This window comes from Pan troglodytes, chromosome 8 (genome assembly GCF_028858775.2).
Source record: "Pan troglodytes isolate AG18354 chromosome 8, NHGRI_mPanTro3-v2.0_pri, whole genome shotgun sequence".
NCBI lineage: Eukaryota > Metazoa > Chordata > Mammalia > Primates > Hominidae > Pan > Pan troglodytes.
This window is the reverse complement of record NC_072406.2, coordinates 113,275,885-113,298,066: the sequence shown is the minus strand read 5'-3', so window position 1 is coordinate 113,298,066 and position 22,182 is coordinate 113,275,885. Positions and strand designations below refer to the sequence as shown.

At 48.9% G+C, this 22,182-nt stretch overlaps 1 long non-coding RNA gene across 4 annotated transcripts; it reads right to left on the bottom strand.

Annotated features, from left to right (window-relative positions):
- Positions 1 to 234: 234 nt before the first annotated feature.
- On the bottom strand, positions 235 to 20,484 carry LOC107966817 (uncharacterized). Of its 4 annotated transcripts, XR_008537605.2 has the most exons (6): positions 20,081 to 20,160; positions 17,471 to 17,545; positions 15,030 to 15,085; positions 3,178 to 3,319; positions 2,880 to 3,080; positions 235 to 684 (listed from the first exon to the last, which is right to left on the bottom strand). It is a non-coding gene; the product is annotated as an uncharacterized LOC107966817 (long non-coding RNA). The 4 variants fall into 4 exon arrangements; XR_001706796.3 differs by lacking the exon at positions 17,471 to 17,545 and having other exon boundaries at positions 2,880 to 2,969; positions 20,081 to 20,484; XR_008537604.2 differs by lacking the exon at positions 17,471 to 17,545 and having other exon boundaries at positions 235 to 966; positions 20,081 to 20,472.
- Between the last annotated feature and the right edge of the window lie 1,698 nt (positions 20,485 to 22,182).

Below are 22,182 nucleotides of genomic sequence, written 5' to 3'. Positions count from 1 at the left end.
AAAAATACAAAGATTATCTGGGCATGTGATGGTGAGCGCCTGTAATCCCAGCTACTCAGGAGGCTGAGGCAAGAGAATCGCTTGAACCTGGGAGGCGGAGGTTGCAGTGAGCTGAGATTGCGCCATTGCATTCCAGCCTGGGTGATAGAGCAAGACTTGGTCTCAAAAAAAATAATAATAAATAATAAATATATTCTCTTACATTTCCTCAGAACAATTACCAAGTCACAGACATATCATTGATACAATATATTATTCATCTATTACATGATCCACATTCAAATTTTACCCTTTGTCCCAATACTGTCGTTTAAAGCATTTTTCTTTTGACCAGATCCAGGGTCTGGTCCAGGATTCTGCGTTGCAGTCAGTTGTCATATCTTTTTAGTTTTCTTTAACCTGGTAAAGTTATTCTCAATCTTTGTTGCCTTTCATTATATTGACATTTCTGAAGAGTTTGGCTGTCTGGCAGTTTTCTCATGATTAGATTCCGTTTACGCATTTTTGACAAGGTTGCTGCATGAGCAATGCTGTGTCCTTCTCGGCGCATCAATGGGGAAGCACAGGATGTCGGTTTGCCCCATTATTGGTGATGCTACCTTTGATCACTTGGTTAACATGGTTCCTGCCAGATCTATCCATTGTAAAGGTTATTGTTTTTCCCCTTTGAAGTTATTCAGTGCTCTGTGGAAAAATACTTTGAGACTGTCCTTTCCCCAGCAAATTTTTGCCCAATAGTTTTAGCTTCCATTGATGATTCTTTTCAGAATCAATCACTACTATAGTGGTTGCAAAATGGAGTTGACTCAACATCTAGAATTAGCTGCCATTATCTCACTTTCCACTTTAAGTAATTAAGGCTCAGAAAGGTCAAGAACTTGCCCAAGGCCACAAAGCAGTGAGATTCAGACTCAGGCTTGTCTGACTCAAGAGCTTGCTGCAGCGATGACTCTCCAGCTATGGGACCTGGGATGTGATGAGATGTTCACCCACCAACATCTCCCCCACTGCACACTCCACCCCTTGCTCCCCTCCCTAAATGTGAGGCTGAGGCTCTGGTCACAGTTGGATGGAGAGAAATGGGCTGCAGGGTCAGCTTTGCAACTCCCCATCCTCCAGCCTTCCCTCTAGTCCCCGCCATGAATCTTCCAAAAACTGATATCCAGAGCAGAGGTCTCACCAAGAAGTCACCTCGATTATCCTGCCCTCTCCCCCAACACACACACACACACACACACACACACACACACACACACACACACCCAGAGCTGAGAGGCTCTCTCTTCTCCTGACCTTGGAGAAGAGGGAGTATAGGGAGAGTATGTGCTTGTTATGGGTTGAGCTTTGTCAAGCAAATAAGTGTGCATAATTGGAGCGGAGCCAGAACTCAGAGCTACAGGGCAACTGCACTTGGAAGAGATCCTGAGAATGCAGTTTGCACAGGTGTGTGAGTGTATGTGTGTGTGTAGTTGAGAATTCTGTAAGGGAAAAAGAGGAGAGAGGGAGGGTATATAGGTAGTGCTTGAAAGTATGGACTTTTGCTGGGACCAGCAGTATCAACAGCACCTGGGAGCCAGTTAGAAAGGTGGAATTGAGGCCGGGCATGGTGGCTCATGCCTGTAATCCCAGCACTTTGGGAGGCCAAGGCGGGCGGATCACCTGAGGTCAGGAGTTTGAGACCAGCCTGGCCAACATGGTGAAACCCCATCTCTACAGAAAATACAAAAATTAGTTGGGCATTGTTGGGCATTGTTGCACATGCCTGTACTCCCAGCTACTCGGAAGGCTGAGGCAGGAGAATCACTTGAACCCGGGTGGCGGAGGTTTCAGTCAGCCAAGATCGCGCCACTGTACTCCAGCCTGGGTGACAGAGTGAGACTCTGTCACACACACACACACAAAAGTATGGACTCTTGGCCAGGCGTGGTGGCTCACACCTGTAATCCCAGTACTTTGGGAGGTCAAAGCAGGTGGATCACTTGAGCCCAGGAGCTTAAGACCTGCCTGGGTAACATAGTGAGACCCCATCTCTGTAATGATAGAAATAAATACAAATGTTTTTAAAACTACTGACCCAGGCTGGAAGCAGTGGCTCCTGCCTTGTAATCCCACCACTTTGGGAAGCCAAGGTGGGAGGATTGCTTAAGCCCAGGAGTTTGAACCAGCCTGGGCAACATGGTGAGACCTCATTCTACAAAAAAAAAAAAATTTAAAAATTAGCTGGGCATGGTGGTGCATGCTTTTCATTCTAGCTACTTGGGGTGGGAGGCTGAGGTGGGAGGCTTGCTTGAGCCCAAGAGGTCAAGGCTGCAGTGAGCTGTGATTGGGCCACTGTACTCCAGCCTGGGCAACAGAGCAAGACCCTGTCTCAAGAAAAGAAAAGAAATGGGAAGAGAAGGGGAGGGGAGGGGAAGTGGGGGCTGGGGAGTGATTCTGGAAACAGACTGCTAGAATTTTTTTTTTTTTTTTTTTTTTTTTGAGATGGAGTCTTGCTCTGTCGTCCAGGGTAGAGTGCAGTGGCACAATCTCAGCTCACTGCAACCTCTGCCTCCTGGGTTCAAGCAGTTCTTCTGTCTCAGCCTCCCAAGTAGCTGGGACCGCAGCACCTGCCACCATGCCTGACTAATTTTTGTATTTTTAGCAGAGATGGGGTTTTGCCATATTGGTCAGGCTGGTCTTGAAATCCTGGCCTCAGGCAATCCACCCGCCCCAGCTTTCCAAAGTGCTAGGATTACAGGGATGAGCCACCGCGCCCAGCCTAACTGCTGGAATTTGAACCTTGGGCCCACTACCAACCTGTGTAACCTTAGACAGATAAGTTACTTCACCTCTCTAGGCCTTGTTTTTGCCACTTGTAAAATGGACATAATAGTACCTACCTCATCAGGTTGTTGTGAGGAGTAAATGAATGAATCCGTGTCAAGTGCTTTGCTCAGGTGAGTTACCGCTTAGACAATGTTGGGGATGTGCTGAAGAGGAAGATAAGGTAGGTGATGTTGGCGGGCGGAGGAGCCTTGGAAGGCCTGGGCTCCAGGACAATCCCCACATTAGGAGAGAACCCAGGTTGGTTATTGCAGAGACTGTGGGTGAGAGAGAGGCAGGATGGATGACAGGAATATCCAGGCAGGGAGGGCCGGATGACTCACTCATTCACTTGTTTACACTTTTGTCTCTCACCTGCTTCCAGAAAGGCTTTGAAGTGGTTCATAATTAAAATGAAAGCCTCAGGTGCCTCAGCCTGCTGAGTCAGGAAAGACTGCGTCCTGGCTGGAGGGTGGCTTGGGCGAGGCTGGCACAGTGTGGCAGGTCCTGGGCTCACCTGGAGGGATCGGGGAGTGCAGAGTGAGGTGCAGAAGATGCCGGGGGAGAGGCCAAGGAAATAATGCAGACTGAGCCTTGACTCTGTGACCACCCAGCCCTGGGCCAGACAGAGAGGAGGTTTCATCTAAAGATTGGGCATCACCGGGTGCGGTGGCTCACGCCTGTAATCCCAGCACTTTGGGAGGCCGAGGCGGGTGGATCACCTGAGGTCAGGAGTTCGAGACCAGCGTGGCCAACCTGGTGAAACCCAATCTCTATTAAAAATACAAAAATTAGCTGGGTGTGGTGGCGGATGCCTGTAATCCCAGCTACTCGGGAGGCTGAGGCAAGAGAATCACTTGAATCCTGGAGGCGGAGGTTGCAGTGAGCCGAGATCATGCCACTGCACTCCAACCTTGGCGACAAGGCAAGACTCCGTCTCAAAAAAAAAGAAAGAAAGAAAAAGAATAAAGATTGGGCATGTGTAGATTAAACCAGGGCATGTGGGAGAGAGGGGCACCAAGAAGTGGCCAGGAAAGGTCTATGGACTCTGGCTGGGCCATTGCCAGTATTTGCTCCATTGGCCGTCTTTGGGCACCGTTCATGCTGTTCAATATTGTTGGTGTCCAGGCCTGGGCCCTCCAGCTGCCAAGGCACCGGTTTTCTCCTCCAGGAACCACCAACTTCTCTCCTCTGGAGGGAGAGCCTTTCCTCTCCAGGTCCGGATGCCTCTGGCCTCAGGCTGAAACACTTGGAGGAAATCCTGTCCAACCTCCTCCTCCCTACCCACCTTCTACCCCCACTCCTGTTCCAACAAGAGTTGGGCCCAACCTGGCCACCCTAATGCAGTCTGGGTGTCCTGGTGACCCATCTGCCTTTGTCTGGCAGCACAATGACGAGGAAGAAGTCCCCGGCCCCCACCCACTGGGAGTCCTTCTCAGGCCACCTGGGGGTCCAGCGCTTTGGCTGCCCCTCCCCCACACCACTTCCTGCCTCTTACCTTGAACATCCTGCCAGCCCCAGCCTCAGCTCGGCTCAGGTTTCCCTAGGAGCACGTTGACAGAGTCCCCACATCACACCAAGTTTTGGCAAGTCCAGCCCCACTCTGACAGACTTTCTGTCACACTTCCTTACAGCTACTTAAACTGCACTTTAGCATGTAATGGAATACTTCCATTTAGGAAGGTGGAGGGGGTCTCCCCCAGGCAGGATTAAACATGATGACAGTTCCTAAAAGGAGGGGCTGGGATTTAGGCTAAAAAGGTAAGGCAGTCAGACCAGAGGGAGACGATCAGGAGCTGCAGGGCCAGCCTCTGCCAGCCTTGGGGGTGGGGCTGCTCAGGCAAGAGAGGAGGAACACAGGGCTTCTCTGCTGGGAGGACCCCTGCCTCCATCCCTGCTCTGCAGAAGGGAAACCCCACCTGAGGTCAAGGAAGGCGAGGTGGGAGGTAGCTGGACCAGAAAAGAAGGGAGCATCCGGGCTAGGAAGGCACTGGCCTGGGATCCTAAGCCCAGAGGTGGTCAGGCTGGGGAAGGAGAGGGAAGGGGAAAGGCAGGAGGTGCCTGGACAGATAACCACTGGGCCATAGGCTGGATAAAGGCGTTTGTATAGTTTGAGGTGCATCTATGTGGGTTGCAAAATTCCCTGTTATAAGGAGGAATCATGGGCTGCAAGGAGCAAAAACTTAGACTTGCTTAACAAAAAGCGGGGTGCTTCCTGGAAGGAAACACGGTCTTGTCACAGTCTCGAAGTTGCAGAGTTAGAAGTGGACCTTCTAAGGGCCTAGATCTAGGAGCTTGACAGTGATAAACTGGAGTTGCTCTCCTCAACTCTCTTTCAAGCTTTCCCAGTTGCCTGCCATTCTCCTGTCTACCCTACCCCCATACTCCTGACTGGCTTAATTTGCTTCTGTCTGCATTGTGCAGTAGATAGTTGTCATTTTGAAGTGACTCAGCATCTATACCCCTTCCTAACAGCACCCAATTTCCGATGGAAGACTATTGTTACTGTACCTGGGATTCTGTTTTTATTCAGGTATAGTGAGGCTAACAGATCAGGAGATGATTGCTGTTGAAAAGATAATTTGTGCGGGGCACAGTGACTCATGCCTGTAATCCCAGCACTTTGGGAGGCCGGGGTGGGCAGATCATGAGGCCAGGAGCCTCCTGAACCATCACAGATGCTTTGGATAACTCTTACAGTGGAAGGTAAGTCCATCCCCTTCTTAATCAATATGGAGGCTACCCACTCTACTTTATCTTCTTTTCAAGGGCCTATTTCCTTGCCTCCATAACTGTTGTGGGTATTGACGGCCAGGCTGCTAAACCTCTTAAAACTCTCCAACTCTAGTGCCAACTTGGACAACATTCTTTTTTTTTTTTTTTTGAGATGGAGTCTCGCTCTGTTGCCCAGGTTGGAGTGCAGTGGCGGGGTCTTGGCTCACTGCAAGCTCCGCCTCCTAGGTTCATGCCATTCTCCTGCCTCAGCCTCCCGAGTAGCTGGGACTACAGGCGCCCACCACCATGCCTATTTATTTATTTATTTTTTTGTATTTTTAGTAGAGACGGGGTTTCACCGTGTTAGCCAGGATGGTCTCCATCTCCTGACCTCGTGATCCAACTGCCTCGGCCTCCCAAAGTGTTGGGATTACAGGCGTGAGCCACCGCAGCCGGCCAGACAACATTCTTTTAAACACTCCTTTTTAGTTATCCCCACCTGCCCAGTTCCCTTATTAGGCCGAGACATCTTAACCAAATTATCTGCTTCCCTGACTATTCCTGGACTACAGCCACATCTCATTGCTGCCCTTCTTCACAACCCAAAGCCTCCTTCATGTCTTTCTCTTGTATCCTGCCACCTTAACCCACAGGTATGGGGACACCTCTACTCCCGTCCTGGCAACTGATCACATGCCCATTACTATCCCATTAAAACCTAATCACCCGACTTTGCACCCAAGACTGTGTGGTAGATAGACCTCCCTCTCCCCTCTCCCCTCTCCCCTCCCCCCTCTCCCCTCTCCCCTCTCCCCTCTTTCCACGGTCTCCCTCTGATGCCGAGCCGAAGCTGGACGGTACTGCTGCCATCTCAGCTCACTGCAACCTCCCTGCCCGATTCTCCTGCCTCAGCCTGCCGAGTGCCTGCGATTGCAGGCGCGCGCCGCCACGCCTGACTGGTTTTCGTATTTTTTTGGTGGAGACGGGGTTTCGATGTGTCGGCTGGGCTGGTCTCCAGCTCCTAACCGCGAGTGATCCGCCAGCCTCGGCCTCCCGAGGTGCCGGGATTGCAGACGGAGTCTCGTTAACTCAGTGCTCAATGGCGCCCAGGCTGGAGTGCAGTGGCGTGATCTCGGCTCGCTACAACCACCTCCCAGCCGCCTGCCTTGGCCTCCCTAAGTGCCGAGATTGCAGCCTCTGCCTGGCAGCCACCCCGTCTGGGAAGTGAGGAGCGTCTCCGCCTGACCGCCCATCGTCTGGGATGTGAGGAGCCCCTCTGCCTGGCTGCCCAGTCTGGAAAGTGAGGAGCGTCTCTGCCCGGCCGCCATCCCATCTAGGAAGTGAGGAGCGCCTCTTCCCGGCCGCCATCACATCTGGGAAGTGAGGAGCGTCTCTGCCCGGCCGCCCATCGTCTGAGATGTGGGGAGCACCTCTGCCCTGCCGCCCCGTCCGGGATGTGAGGAGCGTCTCTGCCCGGCTGCCCTGTCTGAGAAGTGAGGAGACCCTCTGCCTGGCAACCGCCCCGTCTGAGAAGTGAGGAGCCCCTCCGCCCAGCAGCCACCCCGTCTGAGAAGTGAGGAGCGTCCTCCCTCCTCGTCCGGGAGGGAGGTGGGGGGGTCAGCCCCCCGCCCGGCCAGCCGCCCCGTCCGGGAGGTGAGGGGCGCCTCTGCCCGGCCGCCCCTACCGGGAAGTGAGGAGCACCTCTGCCCGGCCAGCCGCCTCGTCCGGGAGGGAGGTGGGGGGGTCAGCCCCCCGCCCGGCCAGCCGCCCCGTCCGGGAGGGAGGTGGGGGGATCAGCCCCCCGCCCGGCCAGCCACCCTGTCCAGGAGGTGGGGGGCGCCTCTGCCCGGCCGCCCCTACTGGGAAGTGAGGAGCCCCTCTGCCCGGCCAGCCGCCCCGTCCGGGAGGGAGGTGGGGGGGTCAGCCCCCCGCCCGGCCAGCCGCCCCGTCCGGGAGGGAGGTGGGGGGGTCAGCCCCCCGCCCGGCCAGCCGCCCCGTCCGGGAGGGAGGTGGGGGGATCAGCCCCCCGCCCGGCCAGCCGCCCTGTCCAGGAGGTGGGGGGCGCCTCTGCCCGGCCGCCCCTACTGGGAAGTGAGGAGCCCCTCTGCCCGGCCAGCCGCCCCGTCCGGGAGGGAGGTGGGGGGGTCAGCCCCCCGCCCGGCCAGCCACCCCGTCCGGGAGGGAGGTGGGGGGGTCAGCCCCCCGCCTTGCCAGCCGCCCCGTCCGGGAGGGAGGTGGGGGGATCAGCCCCCCGCCCGGCCAGCCGCCCTGTCCGGGAGGTGAGGGGCGCCTCTGCCCGGCCGCCCCTACCAGGAAGTGAGGAGCCCCTCTGCCCGGCCAGCCGCCCCATCCGGGAGGGAGGTGGGGGGGTCAGCCCCCCGCCGGGCCGGCCGCCCCGTCGGGGAAGTGAGGGGCGCCTCTGCCCGGCCGCCCCTACTGGGAAGTGAGGAGCCCCTCTGCCCGGCCAGCCGCCCTGTCCGGGAGGGAGGTGGGGGGTCAGCCCCCCGCCCGGCCAGCCGCCCCGTCCGGGAGGTGAGGGGCGCTTCTGCCCGGCCGCCCCTACTGGGAAGTGAGGAGCTCCTCTGCCCGGCCACCACCCCATCTGGGAGGTGTACTCAACAGCTCATTGAGAACCGGCCATGAAGACAATGGCGGTTTTGTGGAATAGAAAGGGGGGAAAGGTGGGGAAAAGATTGAGAAATCGGATGGTTGCCGTGTCTGTGTAGAAAGAGGTAGACATGGGAGACTTTTCATTTTGTTCTGTACTAAGAAAAATTCTTCTGCCTTGGGATCCTGTTGATCTGTGACCTTACCCCCAACCCTGTGCTCTCTGAAACATGTGCTGTATCCACTCAGGGTTGAATGGATTAAGGGCGGTGCAAGATGTGCTTTGTTAAACAGATGCTTGAAGGCAGCATGTTCGTTAAGAGTCATCACCACTCCCTAATCTCAAGTACCCAGGGACACAAACACTGCGGAAGGCCGCAGGGTCCTCTGCCTAGGAAAACCAGAGAACTTTGTTCACTTGTTTATCTGCTGACCTTCCCTCCACTATTGTCCTGTGACCCTGCCAAATCCCCCTCTGCGAGAAACACCCAAGAATGATCAATAAAAAAGAAAAAAAAACCTAATCACCCTTACCCTGCTCAACACCAGTATCCCATCCCACAACAGGCTTTAAGGGGATTGAAGCCTGTTATCACTCACCTGCTACAGCATGGGCTACTAAAGCCTACAAACTCTCCTTACAATTCCCCCATCTTACCTGTCCAAAAACCGGACAAGTCTTACAGGTTGGTTCAGGATCTGCGCCTTATTAACCAAATTGTTTTGCCTATCCACCCTGTGGTGCCCAACCCGTACACTCTTTTGTCCTCAATACCTCCCTCCACAACTCACTATTCCATTCTTGATCTTAAAGACTCTTTTTTCACGATTCCCGTGCACCCCTTGTCCCAGCCCCTCTTTGCTTTTACCTGGACTGACCCTGACACCCATCAGTCCCAGCAACTTACCTGGGCTGTACTGCCACAAGGCTTCTGGGACAGCCCTCATTACTTCAGCCAAGCCCTTTCTCATGATTTACTTTCTTTCCACCTCTCTGCTTCCCACCTTATTCAATACATTGATGACCTTCTACTCTGTAGTCCCTGCTTTGAGTCTTCTCAACAAGATACCCTCCTGCTCCTTCAACATTTATTCTCCAAAGGACATCAGTTATCCCCCTCCAAAGCTCAAATTTCTTCCCCATCCATTACCTACCTCAGCATAATTCTTCATGAAAACACGCATGCTCTCCCTGCCAATCATGTCTGGCTGGTCTCTCAAACCCCAACCCCTTCTGCAAAACAACAACTCCTTTCCTTCCTGGTCATGGTCGGATACTTTCGCCTTTGGATACCTTGTTTTGCCATCTGATTAAACCATTATATAAACTCACAAAAGGAAACCTAGTTGACCCCATAGATCCTAAATTCTTTCCCCACTCTTCTTTACATTCCTTAAAAACAGCCCTAGCAGCTGCTCCCATACTAGCTCTCCCTAACTCATCCCAACCCTTTTTCATTACACACAGCTGAAGTGCAGGGCTGTGCAGTTGGAATTCTTACACAAGAGCCAGGACCACACCCTGTAGCCTTTCTGTCCAAACAACTTGACCTTACTGTTTTAGGCTGGCCCCCACATTATTCGAGATACCACACCTTACCCCCATGACTGTATCTCTCTGATCCCCCTGACATTCACTCCATTTCTGCATATTTCATTCTTTCCTGTTCCTCACCCTAATCACATTTGGTTTATTGATGGCAGTTCCACCAGGCCTGATTGCCACTCACCAGCAAAGGCAGGCTATGCTATAGTATATTCCATATCTATCATTGAGGCTACTTCTCTGCCCCCCTCCACTACCTCTCAGCAAGCTGAACTCATTTCCTTAACTTGGGCCTTCACTCTTGCAAAGGGACTATGCATCAATATTTATATTGACTCTAAATATGCCTCCCATATCTTGCACCACCATGCTGTCATATGTGTTGAAAGAGGTTTCCTCACTATGCAAGGGTCCTCCATCATTAATGCCTCTTTAATAAAAACTCTTCTCTAGGCCGCTTTACTTCCAAAGGAAGCTGGAGTCATTCACTGCAAGGGCCATCAAAAGGCGTCAGATCCCATCTCTCAGGGCAATGCTTATGCTGACAAGGTAGCTAAAGAAGCTGCTGGCATTCCAACTTCTGTCCCTCATGGCCAGTTTTTCTCCTTCTCATTGGTCACTCCCACCTACTCTCCCACTGAAACTTCCACCTATCAATATCTTCCCACACAAGGCAAATGGTTCTTGGACCAAGGAAAATATCTCCTTCCAGCCTCACAGGCCCATTCTATTCTGTCGTCATTTCATAACCTCTTCCATGTAGGTTACAAACCGCTAGCCTATCTCTTAGAACCTCTCATTTTCTTTCCATCATGGAAATCTATCCTCAAGGAAATCACTTCTCAGTGTTCCATCTGCTATTCTACTACTCCTCAGGGATTGTTCAGGCCCCCTCCCTTCCCTACACATCAAGCTCGGGGATTTGCCCCCGCCCAGGACTGGCAAATTGACTTTACTCACCTGCTTCGAGTCAGGAAACTAAAATACCTCTTGGTCTGAGTAGACGCTTTCATTGGATGGATAGACACTTTCACTTCACAGGGTCTGAGAAGGCCACCTCTGACATTTCTTCCCTTCTGTCAGACATAATTCCTTGGTTTGGCCTTCCCACCTCTGTACAGTCTGATAACAGACCAGCCTTTATAGTCAAATCACCCAAGCAGTTTCTCAGGCTCTTGGTATTCAGTGGAACCTTAATACCCTTTACCATCCTCAATCTTCAGGAAAGGTAGAATGGACTAATGGTCTTTCAAAGACACACCTCACCAAACTCAGCCTCCAACTTAAAAAGGACTGGACAGTACTTTTACCTCTTGCCCTTCTCAGAATTAGAGCCTGTCCTCCAGATGCTACAGGGTACAGTCCATTTGAACTTTTATATGGATGCACCTTCTTGCTCGGCCCCAACCTCATCCCAGACACCAGCCCTCTAGGCGACTATTTTCCTGTCCTTCAGCAGGCTAGACAGGAAATTCACCAGGCTGCTAATCTTCTCTTGCCTACTCTGGATTCCCAGCCATATAAAGACACCCTAGCTGGATGATCAGTTCTTGTTAAGAATTTGACCCCTCAAACTCTACAAGCTTGATGGACTGGACCCTACTTAGTCATCTATAGTACCCCAACTGCTGTCTGCCTGCAGGACCCTCCCCATTAGGTTCACTGATCCAGAATAAAGCTGTGTCCATCAGACAGACAGCCTGATCTCTCCTCTTCCTCCTGGAAGTCACAAGTTCTCTCCCCTACTTCCCTTAAGCTCACTCACATAATAACCCTACGAGCCTAATACATCCCTTCTTTCTATTAGGTCTATTCGTCCTTACCCTACTTTTTGCAACAGGGCTTTACACAGTCACCCCCAATACTTGGACTGTGCCCCAAAAACTTGTCATCTCTACTATCTTCTGTCTAGTCATACTCTTATTCACCATTCTCAACTACTCATAAATGCCTTGCCCCTGTTTACACTGCCGGTTTACACTTTTCCTCCAAACCATCATAATGGACATCTTCTGGTACTATCCCCAAACTGCCACTTTAACTCCCTCTTGGAGTGGGTAGATGATCTTTGCTGGCAGGGCACCCTCCAATACTTTCACCCTGATGAAGTACTATTCTTTACTTTTATACTCACTCTTATTCTCTTTCCTGTTCTTATGCCACTCTCTACCTCTCCCCAGCTATCTCCACAACACTATCAGTCTCACTCACTCTCTGCAAGCCGTTTCTAATCCTTCTTTAACAAACAGTTGCTGGCTTTGCATTTCTCTTTCCTCCAAAACCACCAAGGCCTCGACTTACTCACTGCTAAAAAAAAAAAAAAGGAGGACTCTATGTTTTTAAATGAAGAGTGTTGTTTTTACCTAAATCAATCTGGCCTGGTATATGACAACATAAAAAAACTCAAGGACAGAGCCCAAAAACTCACCAACCAAGCAAATAATTATGCTAAACTCTCTTGGACACTCTCTAATTGGATGTCCTGGGTACTCCCAATTCTTAGTCCTTTAATACCTATTTTTCTCCTTCTTTTATTCAGACCTTGTGTTTTCTGTTTAGTTTCTCAATTCATACAAAACTGCATCCAGGCCATCACCAATCATTCTATACAACAAATGCTCCTGACAACCACACAATATCACCCCTTATCCCCAAAATCTTTCTTCAGTTTAATCTTTCCCACTGTAGGTTGCCACGCCGCCCCTAATCCCCTCAAAGCAGCCCTGAGAAACATCGCCCATTATCTCTCCATACCACCCCCAAAATTTTTGCTGCCCTAACACTTCACCACTATTTTGTTTTGTTTTTCATATTAATATAAGAAGACAGGAATGTCAGGCCTCTGAGCCCAAGCTAAGCCATCATATCCCCTGTGACCTGCACATATACATCCAGATGGCCTGAAGCAACTGAAGATCCACAAAAGAAGTGAAAATAGCCAGTTCCTGCCTTAACTGATGACATTCCACCATTGTGATTTGTTCCTGCCCCACCCTAACTGATCAATTAACTTTGTGACAATACACCTTCCCCACCCTTGCGATAATGTACTTTGTGATATTCCCCTGCCCTTGTGAATGTACTTTGTAGGATACACCCTCCCCACCCTTAAGAAGGTACTTTGTAATATTCTCCCCGCCCTTGAGAATGTACTTTGTAAGATCCAACCCCTGCCCGCAAAAAATTGCTCCTAACTTCACTGCCTATCCCAAACCTATAAGAACTAATGATAATCCCACCACCCTTTGCTGACTCTCTTTTTGGACTCAGCCCACTTGCACCCAAGTGAAATAAACAGTCTTGTTGCTCACACAGAGCCTCTTGGTGGTCTCTCTACACGGACGTGCATGAAAGCCACTGCATAGGCAGAACAGCAGCATGGGCTGCTCACTGGCTATTTTTATGGTTATTTCTTCATTATACGCTAAACAAGGGGTGGATTATTCATGAATTTTCCAGGAAAGGGGTGGACAACTCCCAGAACTGAGGTTTCTTCCCCTTTTTAGACCATATAGGGGAACTTCCTGACGTTGCTATGGCATTTGTAAATTGTCATGGTGCTGGTGGGAGTGTCTTCTAGCAAGCTAATGCATTATAATTAGCATATAATGGGCAGTGAGGATGTCCAGAGGTCACTTTCATGGCCATCTTGGTTTTGGTGGGATGTGGCTGGCTTCTTTACCACATGCTGTTTTATCAGCAAGGTCTTTGTGACCTGTATCTTGTGCCAACCTCCTCTCTCATCCTGTGACTAAAAATCCTACTGAGAATGTAGTCCAGGAGGCCTCAGCCTTATTTTACTCAGCCCCCATTCAAGATGGAGTTTCTCTGGTTCAAATGCCTCTGACAGTTGCCTGCTACCTGGCCCTGGAATGACTAAGGGAGAGGAATATTGCCTGACAGATTGTAAGAGTCAGACAGAAGAGGTGGTGAACAGTATGGGCTCTGGATTGGTTCATTTGCTTATGAAAGGCATACTCCCCAGCTAGGTGAGTCCCTGGCTCTCTCTAAGAATCAGCTAGGCTGAGTAGGGGCACTCCATCTCCATTCAGCTAGGCCTCAGATGCCAGAGTATCAAGAACACAGAAAATAAGACAATATATTAATACGGGGAGACCTGACCCTCTCACACTGGATGTGACCTGTGTGGGATGGTAAATCCAGACATTTTCCTCCCTCCACAGAACCAGAGGGATGGGAGCAAAGCTGGAGCTGTGAATGCTCTTCCTTTCCATGATGTTTAAGATTTTATCTTTTTTTGCTTTTTTTGACAGTCTTGCTCTGTCACCCAGGCTGGAGTGCAGAGGTGTGATCATGGCTCACTGTAGCCTTGACCTCCTGGGCTCAGGTGATCCTCCCACCTTAGCCTCCTGAATAACTGGGACTACAAGTGTGCTACTGATACAGAACAGCTGGGCTCCCACCTAAACTGCACCCTCAAGCCTCAAACCTCGGCCCTAAGTGAAAACAGCTGACCCCGCTTTTCCACCCAAGTGATTGCCTTTTTGGCCTGCCATGCCCCTATCCTGTGCCCATAAAAACCAGACCAGCTGGCAGAAGAAAAGAGCAACACAAGTGGCTGATGCACGTTGTTGGGGATGCAAGCTGCTGAGCCTTGGGGATATAAGTGGCTGAGTGGCAAGCAGAGGAGCAAGCAACTGAGCATCGGAGACTACAGATAGACACAGCTAACTTCAGACAGTGTGGCTTCAGGAAAAGATCACCTTCTTCTTTTCCAGCTCCCCTTCCATCAGGAGCCACTTCCACTGCTCAATAAAGCCTTCTGCATTCATCATCTTTCAAACAATTCGTGTGACCTGATTCTTCCCGGACACCGAGCCAGAACTTGGCTGTCAAAAAGGGCAGGTGCAGGAGGCTGTCACCCTGACCCTTCACTGAGCTGTTAACACTTAGCCATCCATGGACTGCAGGCTAAGTGAAACGAGCCACTCCAGTTCCTGCCCATGAAGGGGGTCAAGGTCAAGGGAAAGAATCCTGTCTCACTACCATGCTCAGCTAATTTTTGTATTTTTTGTAGAGATGGAGTTTCACCATGTTGCTCAAGCTCGTCTCGAACTCCTGGGCTCAAGTGATCCACCAACCTCCCTAATCAGATTTGTTCTTAAGGAAATGAAAACTTAATTTTTCAAAATGTGAAAAAGACCATCTTGTGCCCTACCCCCCACCCCCCCAGCTCCTGCAGCACAAGTGCCCAGCACACCACTGTTTGTGGGATGCACTCCACACAGGCATCTCACCTACAGCTACAGGCTGGGAGGGAACCCCTGCACCAACAGCCCGGGTCATGGCATCCTCTAGTATTACTATTCCAAAACCCTCAAAGATAAGCCACTCTTACCCTACATGAGGTACAGCAGAAATGTCTGGGCCAGAGTCAAGGCTTCCAATACGGACCTGAAATTGATGGAAATTGGCAAGATTATTGGTGGAATGTGGGGAGTTGTCACTGATGAAGAAAAACAAGAATATTTAAATGAATATGAGGTAACAAAGATAGAGTACAATGACTCTATGAAGGTCTATCATAATTCCCACACACATTTTGCTTACATAAATGCAAAAAATTTATGCCGAAGATATTTTATTTTATTTTATTTTTTGAGGCAGTCTCACTCTGTCATTCAGGCTGGAGTGCAGTGGCAGGGTTAGGGCTCACTGCGACCTCCACCTCCTGGCTTCAAGCTATTCTCCTGCCTCAGCCTCCTGAGTAGCTGGGATTACAGGCATGCACCTGCATGCCCAGCTAATCTTTTGTATTTTTAGTAGAGATGGGGTTTTGCCATGTTGGCCAGGCTGGTCTTGAACTCCTGGCCTCAAGTGATCCACCCGCCTCGGCCTCCCAAAGCGCTGGGATAACAGATATGAGCCAGCACATCTAGCCATAGAAGCTGCTTTAGAGGAAAGAATTTGACAGAGGCCGTCTCACATGGAGAAAGGAGAAAGGTTCTCCTTTTGATAATACCAAATGCTGGCGAGGATATGGAGCAACAGGAACTCTCATTCATTGCTAGTGGGAATGCAAAATGGTTTGGCTACTTTGGAAGACAGTTTGGCAGTTTCTTGCGAAACTAAACATACTCTTACCATTCAATGCAGCAGTTGTACTCCTTGGTATTTACCCGAATGAGTTGAAAATTTATGTCCATACAAAAAATCTACACATGGATGTTTATAACAGCTTTATTCATAATTGCCAAAACTTAGAAGTAATGAAGATATTTTTCAGTAGGTGAATAGATAAATAAACATCCAGACAATGGACTATTATTTGGCAGTAAAAAGAAACACACCATCAAGACATGAAAAGACATGAAGGAAACATATTCATATCACCAAATGAGAGAAGCTGATCTGAAAAGGACTGCATCCTATATGATTCCGACCATATGACATTTTAGAAAAGGCAAGACCACGAAGACAGTAAAAAGATCAGTGGTCACCTGGGATCACCAGGGATTAGGAGGGTTGAAGGGATGAATAGAGCACAGAGGATGTTTAAGGCAGTGAAAATACTCCGCATGATACTATAATGATGTATACCTGTCATTACACATTTGTCCAAATCCATAGAATGTGCAATGCCAAGAGTGACCTTGATGAAAATTCTTGACTTTCAGTGATAATGGTGTGCTAATGTAGATTCATTCACTGTAACAAATGTACCACCATGGTACTGAATGTTGATAGTGGGAATGCTGGAGGGGACAGGAATGTGAGGGAACTCTGTACTTTCTGCTCAGTTTTGCTGAGAACCTAAAATTACTCTTTAAAAGTCTGTTAAACAGGCCGGGTGTGGCGGCTCATGCCTGTAATCCCAGCACTTTGGAAGGCCAAGGCGGGTGGATCACCTGAGGTCAGGAGTTCAAGACCAGCCTGGCCAACATGGCAAAACCCCATCTCTACTAAAAAGACAAAAATTAGCCAGATATGATGGCATGTGCCTGTAATCCCAGCTACTTGGGAGGCTGAGGCAGGAGAATTGCTTGAACCCAGGAGGCAGAGGTTGCAGTGAGCTGAGATTGTGCCACTGTACTCCAGCACGGGTGACAGAGTGAGACTCTGTCTCAAAAAAAAAAAAAACCTGTTAAATAAATAAATAAGCCATCATCATAAACATCTAGATCTTCAGCAGGCTGAGAGCTCTACAAACAAAACAAAACAAAACAAAACAAAACAAAAACCCAAGGAGTACAATTGCTGAATTATGTGGTAAGAGTACGTCTAATTTTGCAAGAAACTTTCAAACTGCCTTGCAGCCTCCTCAGGAGGCTGAGGCAGGAGAATCACTTGAAACCGGAAGGCGGAGATTGCAGTGAGCCAAGATCATGCCACTGCACTCCAGCCTAAGCAAAAGAGCGAAACTCCGTCTAAAAAAAAAAAAAGAGAGACAAGATCTTGCTCTAATGCCCAGGCTGGGGTGCAGCGGCATGATCTCAGCATGGGGAGCATGACATTGGCTCGCTGCAACCTCCGCCTCCCAGGTTCAAGTGATTCTCCTGCCTCAGCATCCTGAGTAGCTGGGATTACAGGCACGTGCCACCATGCCTGGCTAATTTTTGTATTTTTAGTAGAGATGGGGTTTCACCATGTTGGCCAGGCTGGTCTTGAACTCCTGACCTCAGGTGATCACCAGCCTCGGCCTCCCAAAGTGCTGGGATTACAGGCATAAGCCACCATGCCTAGCTAAAGTTGTCTAGTTTTATGTGTTCTAAATATTTTTATAAATGGAAAAAAAGTTTTTTGAGTTAAGGGAGAAAAATACAGGTGGACTCCTCTCACCATCGCCATATATCCAGGTTTGGGCACCTGAGTGAAGTTTGACTGGTCAGATGCTCTTGCCCAAGACTATGAGTCCTACAGGAAAGACACAGAAGAGGGAGAAATGGATGGAGGTCATTCACCCAGCAGTGGGGGCCTGACCAGACTATTCTGACTATTCTGGTGTGAGGCTATTCCATTTCTCCTCCTCCTTTCTGGCCCCCTGGTTCTCCGGCTTTCAGAGACTACTTCCAATACATTCCATTTTGCTTAAGTTATCCATTTACATTAATATTGGTTTCTGTTGCTTGCAATCAGGAAACCTAACTGAAACATGCCCGCCACTATTCAACGTTTTTTCCAGTGCAATGATGACAAGCTGGAGTTGCTTATCCCAACTTCAAATTCCTGGGAGAACCAATCTGATTGGCCAGCTTGAGTGGGATCTCCACTGCTGGTCCAATCAGCCTGGCTTCCAAGGAAGGCAGGGTCACATGATGCTAATAAGGCTAATGGGAGGCTGGCAGGGCAGTATCCACATTTGGTTATGCAGGCTGTGCAGTGGATAACTCCAAGGGTCCCATTCACATGAGAGACACTGTAAATACCTGTATTCATAATGAAACCACTTTAGCAGATGGCAATAAAGTATGCTGAGAAAGTACACTTTTTCCTAATACTCATATAAGTATTCCACAGGATAGCGGTGACCCCAGGCTGGGCCCACTCCTCAGGAGGCTGAGGCAGGAGAATCACTTGAAACCGGAAGGCGGAGGTTGCGGTGAGCCGAGATCATGCCACTGCACTCCAGCCTGGGCAGGAAAGGTGTTTGGTAGGCAGTTCTTAGAGAAGATAGCAAAGGTTGGGTATGTCCCAATGCTGTGTTCCACATGTCACACATAGCGGGGTGGGTCTGGTGGCCTTGATGTCTGGAGCACACATACCATATCCTCTTAACGTGCAGTAACTGGCTATGAGGCACCCAATGTTTAGAAAGTAGCTCAAGGCTTTAAAATGAAAGAGCATAAGACATGGACAAGCCAGGCCCTGCTCAAGGAATTTAGAGCTGCTGTACAGACCAATCTCAGCCAAACCCACCAAAAGGTTTATCTTCTCTGTAGCTACCTTAAAAAAGGTTCATTCATTCAATGAATTGCTGTGTGTCAGTTCTGTGTTATGGGCTGGGAGGAGAACAGGAATAAGAGTCAGGGTTGGGGCCAGGTGCGGTGGCTTATGCCTGTAATCCCAGCACTTTGGGAGGCCAAGGCGGGCAGATCCACTGAGGTCAGGTGTTCAAGACCAGCCTGGTCAACATGGTAAAATGCCGTCTCTACTAAAAATACAAAAATTAGCCGGGTGTGGTAGCACATACCTGCAATCCCAGCTACTCGGGAGGCCGAGGCAGGAGAATCGCTTGAACCCGGGAGGCAGAGGTTGCAGTGAGCCAAGATTGTGCCACTGCACACAAGCCTGGGAGAAAGAGTGAGATTCCGTCTCAAAAACAAAACAAAACAAAACAAAACACAACAACAACAAGCGAGTCAGGGTTGCTGGGCGCAGTGGTTCACACCTGTAATCCCAGCACTTTGGGAGCTGAGGCAGGAGGATCACCTGAGGTCAGGAGTTCAAGACCAGCCTGGCCCACATAGCAAAACCCCATCTGTACTAAAAATACAAAAAATAGCTGGGTGTGGTGGCACTTGCCTGTAATCCCAGCTACTCAGGAGGCTGAGGCACAAGAATTGCTTGAACCTGAGAGTTGGAGGTTGCAGTGAGCCAAGATTGTGCCACTGCACTCCAGCTTGGGTGACAGAGTGAAACTATATCTCAAAAAAGCAAAAACAAAAACAAGGAAAAAAGAGTCAGGGTCTAGTCTAGTAGGGGAGACAGTCATGGAGCAAATATTTCCTAAGTGATGGGTGTTCTGCCCAGGGTATTGGGAGACTGCTGGCACAATAAAAGGATCAGACTTATCTAGACGTCAAGAAAAACCAAAGAGTGAGTAAAATACAGCCAAGTAAAAAGTGAGGTAGAGGAAGTGGGATTTACTTAAGCTATAAGGCAAGTTCCTGTTAGAAACTAAAAAATGCAATGTGTCAGATAAGGTAGAAGTTCTTTCTGTCTCCCATAATGGTCTAGAGGAGGATAGGGGTTCAAGACCAGTGGCGGCCTGGCTCCAGGAAGGCAGACCAAAATAACAGTGGATAACCCAAGACAGAGATGTACTTCTCTTTTCCACGTAAAGGTCCAGAGGTAGAGAGGGCAGGTTTGGTGCAGAAACTGCTCCATGAAGTTCTCAGGAACTGTATCTACCAGGGCTCAACCAGGGAAGTAGAACCACTGCAAATATCATGGAATGAATGATTATTATAGGAATGAGATTTTACACAATTGTTGGAGGAGACGGAGAAGTAGAGGTCACAAAGGGAGTTGTAGGATGGTGGGAAAATCACTTATCGGCCCTTGGAAAGCACTGGTTGGGGGTGGAGGGGAGACAAGCTGGAGCTTGCTGGAAAATGAGGAAGATAAGTTTATCTTGCTTCCTGCAGTGGAAGAGAGAAAGGGAGCCACTGTAAAAAGTCAACAGAAGATTGTTGCTTCTTCATAGATTCTACTTCTGTGAGTTCTCACCTGGTGTCTAGTGGTAGGCCTCTGCTGGTGATAAGAGATGTCAATGAGGAAAAAGAGCTGATCACAGAGTCAGGAAGAAGAGTAAGAACAAAGTAGAGACCAGGTGCGGTGGCTTATGCCTGTAACACAGCACTTTGGGAGGCCGAGGTGGGAGGATCACTTGAGCCGAGAAGTTTGAGAACAGCATGGGCAACAAAGTGAGACCTCGTCTCTACCAAAATAAAAACAAAAATATTAGCCAGGCATTTTGGTGCCCGCCTGTGGCCCCAGCTAAACAGAAGCCTGAGGCAAGAGGATCGCTTGAGCCCAGAAGGTCAAGGGTGCAGTGAGCCATGTTCATGCCCCTGCACCCCAGCCTGGGCAACAGAGTAAAACCCTGTCTCAAAACAAACAAACAAACAAACAAACAAACAAACAAACCAAAACAGTTGGAACTCTGGAACCTTTGCATTGCTCTCTCACTGCCTGTAGCCATGACAACCTTCAGAAGCATAAAACCTTCAGACTTGCTTTACTTCTAACTTCCAAATCTTGAGCAAATTTCCTTAGGCCAACTCCAACCCAGAACCATACAGGGAAGGGTATTCTGGGAAAAGTAGTCTCAGCTTAACCAAGGTGACACAATACAAAACCACCACGAGGACCCAGACCCTGTAGTTCACCACTTGACATCCCCTCCTCCTGCTAATTCCTCCACTTTGGGCCTACAGAGGGAGGAGTCAGCCTTGGGAAGTGGTATTTCAGGAGCAGCAGAACCTGGAGTGAGACCCAACAGGTTCATCCAAAGGCACATCCTCTTCTGCTTAAGTAAACTGGGAGGGAAGGGATCGGAGAGGATGTTGAGGGTGTGGCAGAATTAGACCCAGATAGTAACTCTCTCCCCAGATACGTATCACCAGCCATGAGAATGACACATCCAGAGTAATATGAGCTCAGAAAGAAAAATAATACATCCAAATAATGTAATCCTTTTAAAAGAGGACCCCGAAAATGAAGAACCTATATGAGAGGAAGCGGAATTAATGGACCAGTGAGAACAAGAATTTAAAATAATCCTTATAGGCTGAGCACGGTGGCTCACGCCTGTAATCCCAGCACTTTGGGATGCCAAGGCGGGCAGATTGCCTGAGCTAAGGAGTTTGAGACCTGCCTGGGCAACATGGTGAAAACCTGTCACTACAAAAAAATTTTAAAAAAATTAGCTGGTTGTGGTGGCACACCCCTGTAGTCCTAGCCACCTGGGGCTGAGGTGGGAGGATCACTTGAGCCTGGGAAGTTGAGGCTGCAGTAAGCTGAGATTGCACCACTGCACTCCAGCCTGAGTGACAGACCAAGCCCCCATCTCTGAAAAATAAATAAGTAAATAAAATAAAATAATCAAAATAAAAGTCTTCTAGGAAATAATGGAGAATGTTACACATTTTAAAAAAATTATTATCTAATTTTTTTTTATACAGAAAGGGTTTCTCTCTGTCATACAGGCAGGAATGCAGTGGCACAATCATAGCTCACTGAAGCCTCAAACTCCTGGGCTTCAAGGATCCTCTTGCATCAGCCTCAAGTACCTGGGACTACAGGCAGGTGCCACCATGCCTGGCTAAAGTATATTGTAAATTTGAAATAGGATGAGACTGTATAAAAAAGTTAACAAGTGTAAAAAATATAATAGCTGAAAGAAAGAAGGCAATATACAAGTTGAATAGTGAAATAGATTCAGACTAAGAATGAATTCATAAACTAGAAGATAAGGATGGTGAACTCTCCCAGAAATTATCAGGAAGAGATAAGAAGATGAAAGATATAAGGCTAAAGTTATTAAATATGGAAGATATATAGTTAAAATGGGAGTTCCAGAAGAGAAGAGGGATGAAAAACCTGGAAGGAAATGCTTTAAAAAATAATGAAAAAAAGAATTCCGAAGAATCCTAAAATTTCCCAGAATTAGAGAAAAGTGTAAGATTTCAGACAGAATATCAACAAGATAGATTTGGAAAAATACTTAACACATTAAAGAAAAATTTAAGAGAGATAAAAATTCTAAAAGCTTCTCAAGAATTAAGACATACAAGCAAGAAAACAAACATAAAAAGAAATCCCCATAC